This window comes from Triticum dicoccoides, chromosome 6B (assembly GCF_002162155.2).
Source record: "Triticum dicoccoides isolate Atlit2015 ecotype Zavitan chromosome 6B, WEW_v2.0, whole genome shotgun sequence".
NCBI lineage: Eukaryota > Viridiplantae > Streptophyta > Magnoliopsida > Poales > Poaceae > Triticum > Triticum dicoccoides.
In genome coordinates, this window is record NC_041391.1 from 673,652,884 (window position 1) to 673,666,453 (window position 13,570).

The following is a 13,570-nucleotide window of genomic DNA, read 5'->3' on the forward strand; positions in this document are numbered from 1 at the left end:
ATGCTTGCATTAGATTTTGCTACTGTTATTGGTTGCTCCTATTCTGATGCATAGCCTGCTTTTGTAACCTGCTGTTGTACCTTACCTGCTTATCCTAAACTGCTTAGTTTAGGTTGGCTAGTGATCCATCAGTGACCCCCAGTTGTCCTTGTTGCCCCAGCTTGATCATCGATGCCTCGATCGACGTGAGAAACAACCAGAGCACGACACCTCACATCACATCACGCCCCTTTAGTTGCTCGACTCTGCAGAGCTACTATCGAGTGCCGAGGGTGATCCCTCATAACACACTCCTGATGATAATTCTGTAGTGTAGCTATTCGGTTGTGGTCATCGAGGGTGATTTCATCTTTCACCATTCCCGATACGGCTCTATCGTTCAACACCTCAAGTGTGAACCTCGAGGGTGGTCCCTCTTACATTCACCTTGATGATTACATTGACTGGAATCCACTGGGGTGATTCCTCGGGTTTTCCCCTTGATGACTGGACACACAGTTACCTTGACTTTACTTGAGACCATTCTTGGAGTCGGGTCGGCCCTGAGGGGTACCCGCGACTTGATGTGAAAGTCGGGCTGGCCCGTTGAGCACCCGCAAGTTTTCCACATGGCACGACCGGGCAGTCTGGTCCCTTGCCGTAAGTCCATGAGACGGGGCGACGGGGTCACATTATCGTGAGTCTCTGCTTGTTTCCGCGAGCCCCCAATACACTAACAGGTTTGGGTATTTGTTCTGAGTTGGCCTCTAGTCTTTATGCACTAACCACCACGCGAGAATTTAGATATGGGCCTCGATGTCGCAGTATCAGCCGAAGCTTTGTCAGACGCCCGGTTCAGTTGTGCGGCATGGTCGGATCATGCTGGCCATCCGAGGCGGTGCTGGTATTCACCCTGCTCGCAACGAGCCGAATTACTTCGGGCAATGGGCCCAAGACCCTGGAGTGCTTAGGATGTAGACCGGCAGGGACCTCTCTGCTGAGCCTAGGTAGGGCTGCGACGTGTTGATCTTCCGAGGGCGGGCATTGACCCCATAAAGGTGTGTCCAGCAAGAGTGATCGAGCGTGTTGGGTAACATGGTGCACCCCTCCAGGGAAGTTATATATTCGAATACCGTGTCCACGGTAATGGACGTTTAGACTTATATCCTGATCTTATATAACTAGAAATGGATACTTGAGATATGTGATGGATATGTGGCTCCGGGATTGCTTTCTCGCAGGGAGTCGAGGAAGGATCTCTGGGCGTGGATGCTACAACATGCTTGTTAAATATTAAAATGCTATTCTTTACACTTCTACATGTTGCAAGATGCTTGGAGCATGTAGAAGATGCTAGTCTTTGTTAGGCTAGGCCTTCCCCTCCATTCTGGCATTCTGAAGTTCAGTCCACAGATACAACCCTTCCATTTGATACAAATGCATACTTACTATAGACATGATGCTTGTGAGTACTTTGGATGACTACTCATGGTTGCTTTGCTGCCCCTTTTTTTCCCTTCTTCCTTCTTTCCGGTTGATGCAACCAGATGGTGGATCCCTGGAGCCAGATGCCACCGCCGATGGATGCTGCTACGTGAAGACCGCCGACGACCAGCAGTAGTTAGGAGGTCCCAGGCAGGAGGCCTTGCCTCTTTGATCGTGTTGCTTTGGTGCTAGCCTTCTTAAAGCATCCTTGTTTAACTTATGTCTGTGCTCGGATATTATTGCTTCCGCTGACTCTTGTGTATCGAGCTATGTATTCGAGCCCTCGAGGCCCCTGGCTTGTAATATAAAGCTTGTATTATTTTGATTTGTGTCTAGAGTTGTGTTGTGATATCTTCCCGTGAATCCATGATCTTGATCGTTCACATTTGCGTGTATGATTAGTGTACGATTGAATCGGGGGCGTCACAAGTTGGTATCAGAGCCGACGGCCTATAGGATCCCTATTGCCTATTGCTCTAGAAGGTCTTACATGCCTACACTCTGGTTAATTCCATATGCCTAGCAGTATCCATTGACGTCCTTTGTCATTATCATCTTGAGTCTTTAGATTTGATATGTTTGTGTCGCAATCATCAGTCGATCATTATAGATTATCTTTCCGGCTCAGACGTCTTCCCGAACATGAGCTGGTTCTCAGCCAATCAGATTGCCATCGTTTGTGCCCTAAGTCTATTCAACTTATTCATGCTTGATTAGAGCGTTTGCTTTTGATCCCTTGGTTTTAGAAATAGTAATACCGTTACACTTGATCATTAAATTAGTCAGTTGTTTCTATAACCTGATCTCCTTGCATCCTTTCCTCTTCTGGTTGAGTACCGTTACTCACATCAGATCCCTCATGGACCACCAGATTCTTTGTTGGGTTCTATCCAACAGTGTCCTTCATATTCAATAATCTTGTGAGCTTTTCCTCGGATACATAATGCCTTTGGTAAATCCCCTGCTTTTGTCAACCATGCTCTGCCTCCGAGCTGGAGTTATTTATTCCTAAAAGTTGTTGTATAGATTCCTAAGATGCCCTAGAGGGTTGCACCTACGCCTCGCCTAATCCGTGTGAACCCGAAGATTATACGGGTTATATCTATTGGCGTTTGTTCAAAAATAATAATAATCAATTCTACAACTTCTTCGAAAGCAAGAAGTAAATGGAAGGTTGTGCATTAGAGAAGTGGGAGTCGACCTTGAACGTTTGTGTTCATGCCCATGGACCCGATATGGAACTTATCATGGAAGCTTCTTGTTATAATGATAATCCCCTTGTGATAAGTTCATCTTGTATCCATGTTTTGTCCTTTGCAACCGTGGTTTCGGCCATATTGTTCTCGCTTGATTCTATTTCTCGGACAAGTTGAAGTACTTGTATTCTGCAGATAATTTCACATGTCCAACCTCTATTCTTCTCTACCTCGAGTATTACCCTCTGGTATCTCGAGAATATCACGGAACTACATAACCTCTTATGAGTTCTTCATCAACTATTATTTCTCACCGATTCCAATTTTCCACGGGTTCTAAGTTGTTAGACACCCGAGAACACCGATAACTGATTCGAGCCTACACATTCCTTTTCGTTGTTTTGTTTAACCTTTCTTGTAACCTAACATATCTGAGCAGTGATGATTCCCTGCTTGTGTAAACATTTTGGTGTACTCTATCCGTAAGAACTTGTTACTATTATTGATGTCATTCCGGTAGCCACCGATGGACTAGAACTTTGCCTATTGGTCTACCTCGTCTTAACGAGCAGGAAAATGGTTCTCTTTGTCCCTCGCCCTTGGTACCAATGTTGTTGCCAACATAACCGACAGGCTATCCTCTGATCTGCCTTGCTATCATGACGTACTAAATGTTAGCATCCTTTTCTACTTTTAACCCACCTGGTGGGCCGATAACCCACAGTTCCACAGGATCAAAACCTGACTCTCCTGTACATCCCTATTTTCCAAATTATTCCTCGCGCTTGGCTCTGTATGTACATCACGAGCCACCCACCTAGTGATCTATTCTAGTATCAGACACAATACTTATTTCCATTGCTCTGAACCCCTTTCACCCTCTGTTTCAGGAAATGAACGCTTGCTACCCACTTGAAAATTCTTATTGCACCTTCTTACCTTGCTCTCGATGACTTTCTTGAATTTCAACTCGAGATGCCTCTATGCCACGTTCACCGAGATAGCCCCCAGGTACCTGCCTTGTGTTGAGCTTCGTCCTTCCCGGGTCTTTCCCCCTTACTCCACCCCTTAAATCTCGGGACGAGATTCCTTGTAGTGGAGGAGAATTGTGATGCCCTGATAATTAAGCTACAGTAACTCCCTGTTAATGATGCCATGTCATCATGATTACTGTTGTTAAACTCGCGTTGGTTCGAATCCGGTCCAAATTAAAATTTAAATTAAAGTCAAAAATAAAAGTTTTCAAACATAAACCTAAAATGTTCAAAGTGTGGAAAATAATCTCCGGTTATTTGTCACGTTGGAACCAACCTATTTTGGATTCCCAACATGCCCTTGGAATTTTATTTAGTGGGCCAACAATCAATTATTTGACCTCTTCAATTTCTAAAAATAGTTGAACACTCCCAAATGCTTTGAAACTTTTTGTAGCAACCCAGCATATTGTGTCGTATTTTTTGTGCCAAGTTTTGTTTTAAATAAATAAATAAATAAGAAAATTCAAACATTTAAAAAGAAAAGAAAAACCCCACAACCCCATGCCTTGGCCCAACAGGTTCAGCTGGCCCACTCTAACCCCTCGCTCTTGTTCCCTGTACCTCAGGCGTGTCCGACCGAGCGCCCGCTCGTGCTCGTCCCCATCGGACCTCCGTCACCGACGATGGCCAGGAGGATAAGACCTCCACCGAGCCACCCCCCTCCTAGATATTTTCTTCCCCCGCCTCTGCCCACTTCCACATGCCCCAGATCCACTTCCCCTCCTATCCCTCACCCGCTCCCTTCTCCTGTAGCGCGTCCCGACCGGTCCTGTGGTCGCCGGCGTGCACCACCACGGCGAGCACCGCCCCCACTCCCCTTCGATGTGCCTGTCGGTGTCAAAACCGGCGGATCTCGGGTAGGGGGTCCCGAACTATGCATCTAAGGCTAATGGTAAGAGGATGCAGGGGACACAATGTTTTACCTAGGTTCGGGCCCTCTCGATGGAGGTAATACCCTACTTCCTGCTTGATTGATCTTGATGATATGAGTATTACAAGAGTTGATCTACCACGAGATCGTAGAGGCTAAACCCTAGGAGCTAGCCTATGATTATGATTGTTCTGGTCCTACGGACTAAACCCTCCGGTTTATATAGACACCGGAGGAGGCTAGTGTTACACAGAGTCGGTTACAGAGAAGGAGATCTAACATCCAAATTGCCAAGCTTGCCTTCCACGCCAAGGAGAGTCCCATCTGGACATGGGACAAAGTCTTGAGTCTTGTATCTTCATAGTCCAACAGTCCGGCCAAAGTATATAGTCCGACTGCCCGGATACACCCTAATCCAAGACTCCCTCAGTAGCCCCCGAACCAGGCTTCAATGACGATGAGTCCGGCGCGCAGATTGTCTTCGGCATTGCAAGGCGGGTTTCTTCTCCAAATCTAGAGTACTTGTTGTAGCGAACAGTGTCCGGCTTCCCATCAATGTTGTATTACTCGGCTTTAGTGCTTCAATAATGGCCATCTCCACGTGTCGAGCGAATACAAGGAGCCAGAGCATTTTTACATTTGCCACCCTGACCCCGCAGGCGAACCGTCTATTTGAAGAGAAGGGGATCCTCAGATCCAAATCTCACCTTCTTCCCTCAAGCAAGCAGTCAGCAGAGTGGATCCAGAAAAAACCATTCCATCATGGCCGGTCACCACAGCTCCTCTTCTCGCTCCCTTAGCTCTAAGCCAGGTGATTGGGAAGAATGTTCTGTCCCCCACAGCCGTTTAGTAGAGTTGCAGACCCAAGGGTTTCTTCCACCTGTGTACATGGTCCCCGTCCGAGCCGTACTGGCCACCTATAATGGTAGGGCGCAAGTGGAGAGATCTCCTAACCCATCTCAGGGGGAGCGGGTATGCCTCGTCCCTTATTTGCTAAGAGGCGTCGGGTTTCCAGTCCACACATTCCTCCGCGGGCTCCTGGAGTTCTACGGCCTCCAGTTGCATAACTTTACACCCGCCTCCGTGCTGCACATCGCAGGATACGTTGCCCTCTGTGAGTTATTCCTAGGCTGCGAGGTTCACTTCGAGTTATGGAAGAAGTTATTCTACCTCGTCCCTCATAATCAGGGGGATATATATATCAAGTGGGCGGAGCCGAAATATGGCGCGTCCCCCAGACGGGATACCTGTCCGGCACTCCAAAGAAGGCATCCGAAGACTGGCCCTTGGAGTGGTTTTATGTATATGACGTTCCCCTTCCGGACACAAACCGGACGGGCCTTCCTGAGTTTAATAACGCTCCGCTGAAGAAACGCCAAATTTGGCACCCTCGGAGCCCCCGGGAGGAAGATGACAGAGAAGTCCACTTCCTGATGGGCAGGATAAAGGTACTGACCCAATCAGGACTGACAATAGTTGAAGTTATATCAATATGCATAATGCGGGGGGTGCAGCCACTTAAATATCGGGGGAAGCCTATGTGGCACTTCAACGGGGAAGACGATGCCACCCGCTGTGGTCTTAAAGGTCCGGACTCCGCCACTGCTCTGGCGAGAATACTGTCTGATTTATATAAAGGAGAAGAAGAGGAGTTCCTCTATATTAAACCGCGGGATGGATATTCCATGTACAACTCCCCAAGCTAGGTAAGTCGTTACTCTTTACTCAACTCTATCCATTCTTGCATCCATTATCACAATCATTTACCTTGATATTTCTAAGCAGGAACTGAGGAAGGCCGTGAAACAGTTCAACAGCCCCTCTCCGCAGCCAGAGGATCCTGGCCGGGCCCTTGACCCCAGACTTGAAGAAGATCCGGATATATCTGTGGAGCTTGTCGACGGGACATTTTATCAGGCAAGCTGCGACGGCACCTTGGTGGCTATTATTGCCGACTATCCTGGACTGCTCCCTGCGTCACATATAAGCAAAGCTGAAGCCCTAACCTCTGAAGAGGATTCTTTCTTTATAGCATGCCTTATGCACAAATATCGTATTTTTATAGAGACGGCCATCGGAATGCGGCGCCGAGCCCCTAGTGGCTCACCAGCAAAGGGCATCCGGGCCAGGCAGGCTCAAGAGGAAGGCGGTTAGGGTCGAAACACTGTCGCAGAGGTATAATTAAAATCTGCTTTGTGATTATCATTTTTGAAATGTAACAGCGTCCATCGTGTCCTGGCAGAAAGAGTAGTCGCTGGACTATATCTGGAGGTCCTGTCGATCACTACTTCACCAGCCGGATTCCAGAACCGGCTTCAAGAGAGGAGGCTAATGTGGGGCCGATGCCGAATTGTCCTCCGACAGAGGATGCGGATAGGCTCTCCGCCACAAATTCTGAAGTAGAGAGCGCCATGAATCACCGAGGCCGGCGGGCTGTACTCCATAATGGTATCTTTTCCGAAGAGGCATTCAATGCCTTCAATTCAGGAGACGCATACATCCGAGCTGCCCAAGATGGACTCACCCGAGCGACGGACCAGTATGCAAAGGATATACGGGTAAGAAAATTTGATAAGCATGTATATCAGTAGCCCCTGAGACTTGAAACAGTTGGAACAACTGATTTAAGGATCATTGTATGCATAGGTTCTTGTAGAGAAGAATACCCATTTATCTCAAGAGCTAGAGGAGTGCAAGACCCAACTGAGGGTCGCGGTTGCCAAACTAGAGGAATCCCAGAAGGCCTCATCTGGTAACACTTGTCAGAATAAAGAAATTTTCAGGACATATACCAGTTAGTATTTGGCTTGTTTTATAAGTCTAACAGCAGATTCTGCAGACAATCCTAGAGAGAATCCGGAGATCGTAAAAGATAGTGAGTCACATCTCCAAAGACAGCTAAAGGCTGGCGAGCGTGTGCTTACGCAGGTTAGGCAGGAGAAAAACAATCTCCAAGATGCCAACATCCGGCTGGGCGTTGAATTAGTAGATGTTTGAGCTCAGCTTGCGGACTCCGTGAAGGAGAACAGGAGGCTTCGTCGCGGCATTTATGGTAAGTGCTTAAACGAACTGCAGTATAGTTTGGCGAGGAAGCGTATAAATAGAGTTATGTCTGTAGGTATGCTGACAGGCCATCCTGAGGAGGAGATGCCCGGGTCTGCAGGAGATTTGCTGCAAGATCTCTCACAACTGCACGGACGAGCTCGGCAGGTGATGCAGGGTATTGCCCAGGCCTTGTGGCCATCCGCTTCCCTGCCAGGAGGCATGGGGGAGCTCGTGGATATGCTCAAAGGAGCACAGCGGTGCTTCCGGTTATGGAAGGTATCAGCCTGCTGACAAGGTGCAAGGGAAGCCTGGGCCATGGTGAAGACGTGATACGCCAAGGCTGACCCGAACCATATGGCCAAAGTCGGACCGGTGGGGCCAGATGGGCAAGAGATTCCCGTAAGTCTGGTGTATGACCAAGTAGCGTTAGCTGCAAAGTATTCCCAACAGGATTGTAGGCTAGACAGCCTGTTGGATGGTATAGAGGAAGAATATAGCCAGTCCAAGTGACTATGTAATTCAATGGACATATGTAGTCCCTAGCCGGATTGAAAATCATTTGTCATGGCGGACCTTTTCGCTTCAGCCCTCGGATCCGACAGTCCAGGGTGTATCCGAATACCCGCTCAGTTATGTAAAACCGGGGTATGCATGGAAACCAGGCGTAGGGGTCATAAGTGCTTGAACAGACAAGTACCCAACTAGTTATGTTATATTACATGGGTAGTAAGAAACATCTTCCAGAGAGAATAGTTCCGTTAGGGGTTACTTTCCTAGGTACGCATACATCAATGTGGATGTCCGAACTGCGAACAGAACCGTGGGATACAAAACATCTGGGATTTACGTTGTAATAAATTAAAAAACATCTTTTGTTCACCGACCGAATATTCCCTTAAGAACGCTAGCTTTTGGCTTCACCCAGTCTGAGGTACACATCGGGCTGAACCGGCAGTAACAACCGCAGAGGTGCTCCCCTTATGCCCTAGCCGAATTAACGGGAACATAGGGCATAAACACAAGATCCAGGCAACCCAGCATGGCCAAATCTTAAGTCATATTGATGCATATAATGGTGAAGAAAAGGCACATATGGAAAAAAGACGCATATGTGGTAGGTAGGAAGCCATAAAGGTAATTATATTTAGCTTCCGTATAGGAAGCCCCCAGGTATGGTGAGCACACATAGTGCGACCGGAGCGATCCAAGCATCCGCACGGTATTTAATACTTTGTGTGAAGAAGGTAAAGAGGGCGAGAAAGGAAAAAAGGAGAACATAATTGAAAGAGTAGAGGTAAGGAGACGAACACTGAGTTCGGCCCTAGGCGTAGAATCTCCGGAGTCTGGCCGCGTTCCATGGGTTCGGCTCGAGTCTGTTATTGGATGCATTGCGCAGATGGTACGGTCCTCCGGTGAGAACTCTATCAATGATGAAGGGACCCTCCCAATTGGGTTTGAGCTTGTCCTTCTTCTTCTCCGGTAGGCGTAGAACGAGTTCGCCAACGTTGTAAGTTTTGGCCCGCACTTCTCTGCTTTGATTACTTCGAGCCTGCTGCTGATAGAATGTGGAACGGGCTTTTGCGACGTCGCGCTCCTCCTCCAGGGCATCTAAGTTGTCCTGCCGATCTAGCTCGGCTTCCTTCTCTTCGTACATGCGCACGCGAGGTGAGTCATGGATTATGTCGCAGGGTGGTACTGCTTCTGCACCGTACACCATAAAAATGGTGTATATCCGGTGGTACGATTCAGCGTGGTCCGCAGCCCCCAGAGTACAGAGTCGAGCTCCTCGACCCAGTGCGTGTCCGATTCCTTCAAGGATCGCACTAGTATAGGTTTGATGCCGCTCATGATGAGACCATTTGCACGTTCGACTTGACCGTTTGTTTGGGGATGATAGACGGAGGCGTAATCAAGCTTAATGCCCATGTTGCCTCACCAAGTTTTCACTTCATCGGCTATGAAGTTGGAGCCATTGTCAGTGATGATGCTGCGGGGGATGTCATAACGGTGTACAACCCCTGATATGAAGTCTATCACTGGTCCGGATTCGGCCGTTTTAACTGGTTTGGCTTCTATCCATTTAGTGAACTTGTCCACCATGACCAATAAGTACTTTTTCTTATGGCTTCCCCCTTTAAGAGTTTGATGTAGGGCGGAACCCTATGGTGACGATCTTTCACGTTTGGAGTGGATCCTACGGGGAATCATGAAGAACACGCGGAAGCACAAAGGGGAACACGGAGGAAACGAGAGAGAAATCACTCAACCAACAAGTAATCAATCACACAAGTGCTAGATCACCGAACACAACGAGATACATATGATCCACAATCAACAAAGGTAAGGATACAAAGGTAACCGATCTTCTCCATGAGGAGGTCTTGAATCCACAAGGGGATCTTTCCACGAGGGGGTCTTGAATCCGATAGGATCTTCTCCGAGGAGGCCGCTGTCTCTCACGAGGAGGAGATCCAATTGATGAGTGAAGCTCTATCTCTAACTTGAGCTAAATCAACGCTAATCGTAACTAGGAGGAGGTGGAGGAGTATATATAGTCATGGGTGAATGAAAGGGTAAGTGGCGTCGGCCCAATACACGGGCGAATGCACAGGCGTCGGACGTCCGGAGGACGTCGGTCGCCCGGAGCTTCAGGATGATCCGGACGTCCGGAGATGTCGGACATCCATAGTTTCATCTCGGGTGCTGGTCGTTCGGTCGTCCGGTGGCTTCGGTCGTCCGTGGCCCTGGGAGTCGTCGGACGTCCGGTGTTTGGCGGTTTTCCGGGTGCTATAGGTTGCCTTGGCTGCGGTCGGTCTGGCTGGTGGAGTCTCCAGGCGTCGGACGTCCGGAGATCGTCGGTCGTCCGGAGGCTGTCAGACGTCCGAGCACTGTAGCTTCCCAGCAGCTCTTCCTCTTGTTCCTCGCGCTTGGAATCCTCGCCATCTTGTCCAATGCTCGTAGCTGTTCCATGGCCTTCCTCTCGGTTGCTGGACATGCATAGCACACACGTTTGAGGTAGTAGCCATGTCTCACATGTGAAAAGTCATGATTCGGAAAGGAGCGAGTTCACCTTGTGTCCAATGGCATTTGTTCGAGGTCTCGTCATATGTCCACTTGGGGTTTGGAGAGTAGTCGGAGTGTACATGGGGATGAACATGGGATGCTCCGCATCATATCCCCCCCCCCCCTTGGGAAAGATCTGACCTCGGATCGTGATCAACATCACCATGGAAACGGTTGTCGTGGACGGACTTGTAGTTGGACATCGATGAAGGCATTGCGCAATCCAAGTAGTCCAAGGTGTCGCCGGAGTGATAGACATGCAAAAAGAGCAAACACAAGCAACACTCGTAAATACAATGGTTAGCGCACACAAAGTGTCCATCATGCAAGAATGAGTCCGTGCGGCAAGATTGGTCGTGACAAAGCGAATGAAGCTTATCAAGATGATCTAGAATGAGATGCAAAGCATTCATGGGAGGAAATGCAATCATTGTGCACACAAATGTGTTGTAAATATGATCAATGCAACCACGGTGCAAAATGATGTCATAGTGATAAGGTTTATCAATAGCATGAATATGGCAATGGATGCTCAATATGTGTAAGCTATCATGAAATTGATGGTCGACAATATGATCATGATGTATGAATATGCCATCAAGGAAGATCACAACAAATTTGCTAAGGAAGTGCACAAGCTCATATATCATGGATGACATGGAAATAGATGCAACAAGACAAGCATAATGTGAGTCAATCCATGCATAGGGTGCAAACTTGCGGTGAGTATGATTTGTCCATCGAGCATGACATGTATGAGCACAATCAACAAGTATGGAGGTGTTGGTGTACCAAAGCTCGATGTCGAGGCATGAGTGGAGTTCCGAAGGTGCATCCAATAAGTGCGAGCGCTCCTCAATGTGAAGGTCCATGTAGCCAATCTCCAATGTCGCTCCTCCGTTCACGAGATGTATCATGTAGACAACAAGAACGAGACAACAATGAAAGAGTGACCCATCCAATATGCGTATTTGAGGATGGCTCAAAGGGAAAGAGGTCACCTTTTGGAGTTTCTCAAGGATGATGGAGTCACACATCATGTATGCCTTCACATAACCAATATGTCTCATGACGGTAATGCCTTGTGAATCCTTCAAAATGAAAGAACATGATAAACACTCGGAAAAACAAATGAGGTTAGCAGAAGTGCAAAACCTATCATTCATGTGGTAAGATACCCAATAAGTGTATGCATCATGCTCATCATAAGAAATGACAAGGGAGTATTGCATAGTATGGAGGCATATGATGCGATAACAGCCAAATACAATAAGCTCAATCAAACAAGAATGCATCACAAGTAAGGTGTCAAAGTCTCTAGGATCAATAAGTATAGTATGGTTGCACTCAATACAAGTGGATATGAAAGAGGCAACTAATGGAGACAAGAGACAATGGTCAAGATATATCATGTGTGAGGCATGAACATATATGTCATCAACCGAAGAAAGCAAGTAAGAGTGGAACATGGGTGATGCAACATAGCAAGCAATCATAGCAATCAAGTCAAGCATGCTAGTCGTGCGAAGATGCAACATACTAGAAGGAATCATGGCAAGCATGTCATGTGTGCAAATAGTGGGCATGAATAATTCACATGTCATAGCACAATCATGAAAACAAGATATGAGAAAAGTAGGTTCATGGTGTTGGCAAGAAGTCCTATGTAAATAGAAATGTAACATCATGACTCTCCCAACACAAGAATCAACAAGCATGCAAATACACATAGAAGTATCATAATGGTGAATCATGGGAAGATGCAAGCAAGGGTCACAATTGCATGGCAAAGGCATAGAAGCACGAATAACATGCAAAGTGAACACGGGAAAATGAGCATAATTTGACAAGTGGTAAATAGCCCATAGCCGTGTGAGAGCCAAGTAGAAGAGATGCGCATAGTCCTCGCGCGAAGGGAACGGTGGTAAGGATAGTCCACGGGATCCCAAGTCATCGTTGCTCTCAAGAGCTTGTTTCGTCAACTCATGGGATTGTGAGGTTGACGAGTGTTCATAAGTACCTACACAAAACAAAGACAAAGAGAAAATTGTGTGTGCATGGTATATGTACACATCATCCATCATGATGCGCACATGCATGTGTCGGTTAGCACAAAATAGCCAATGCTCAAATAAATGCAATGCGTGATATAGAAACATGTCATCCATCATGATAGGTTTGTTATTATGTATGACATAATGGAGACTCAAATTGTGTAATGCATCACGAGAAATATCTAGAGCATTGTTATTCATGGAATGCATACAGTGCACACAATTATGGGAATCATGCAAAGTATGAAATGCATCGAAATCTCCTAATATGTATGAGGAAACTATGGGGGTCTCCTCATGAGCATGAGTAGCAACATCACATGGAGAACATTGACAACATCCAAAACAATGCATATTTGGCACAATGTGATCATGGCATGGGATAGTTGATGAATTGTGCAAATCATGTAAAGGAAGCATGGCAATATCATCACAAGAGAAGCAAAAGCCAATGACCATCATCTCGTCATCTATGCCATAAGTGCAAATAGGATTTATTTTAATGGGGAATGCATAGTTACTATGTTGAGATTGTAATGATGCAATATGGGAGATCTCACTCATAGCATATGACAAGTTCAATGGGTTGTCAAACATGAAGTGACCAATAGAATTTTCACATGATATCCTATGGAGCATAGCATCACAACTAGGCAACTCAACATGCTCAACATCATATTCATCATAAATAGGTAAGTCAAGGCATGAAGAAGTCTCACTAGCATGAAGCATGGTAATAGGTCGGTCAACATCATGGGAGCAATCGATGTCAAGAGAGTCCACTAGTGGGACAAGAGAAGCACCATCACCTATGTTACCTTTGGAGTGTCGCTCATGTGT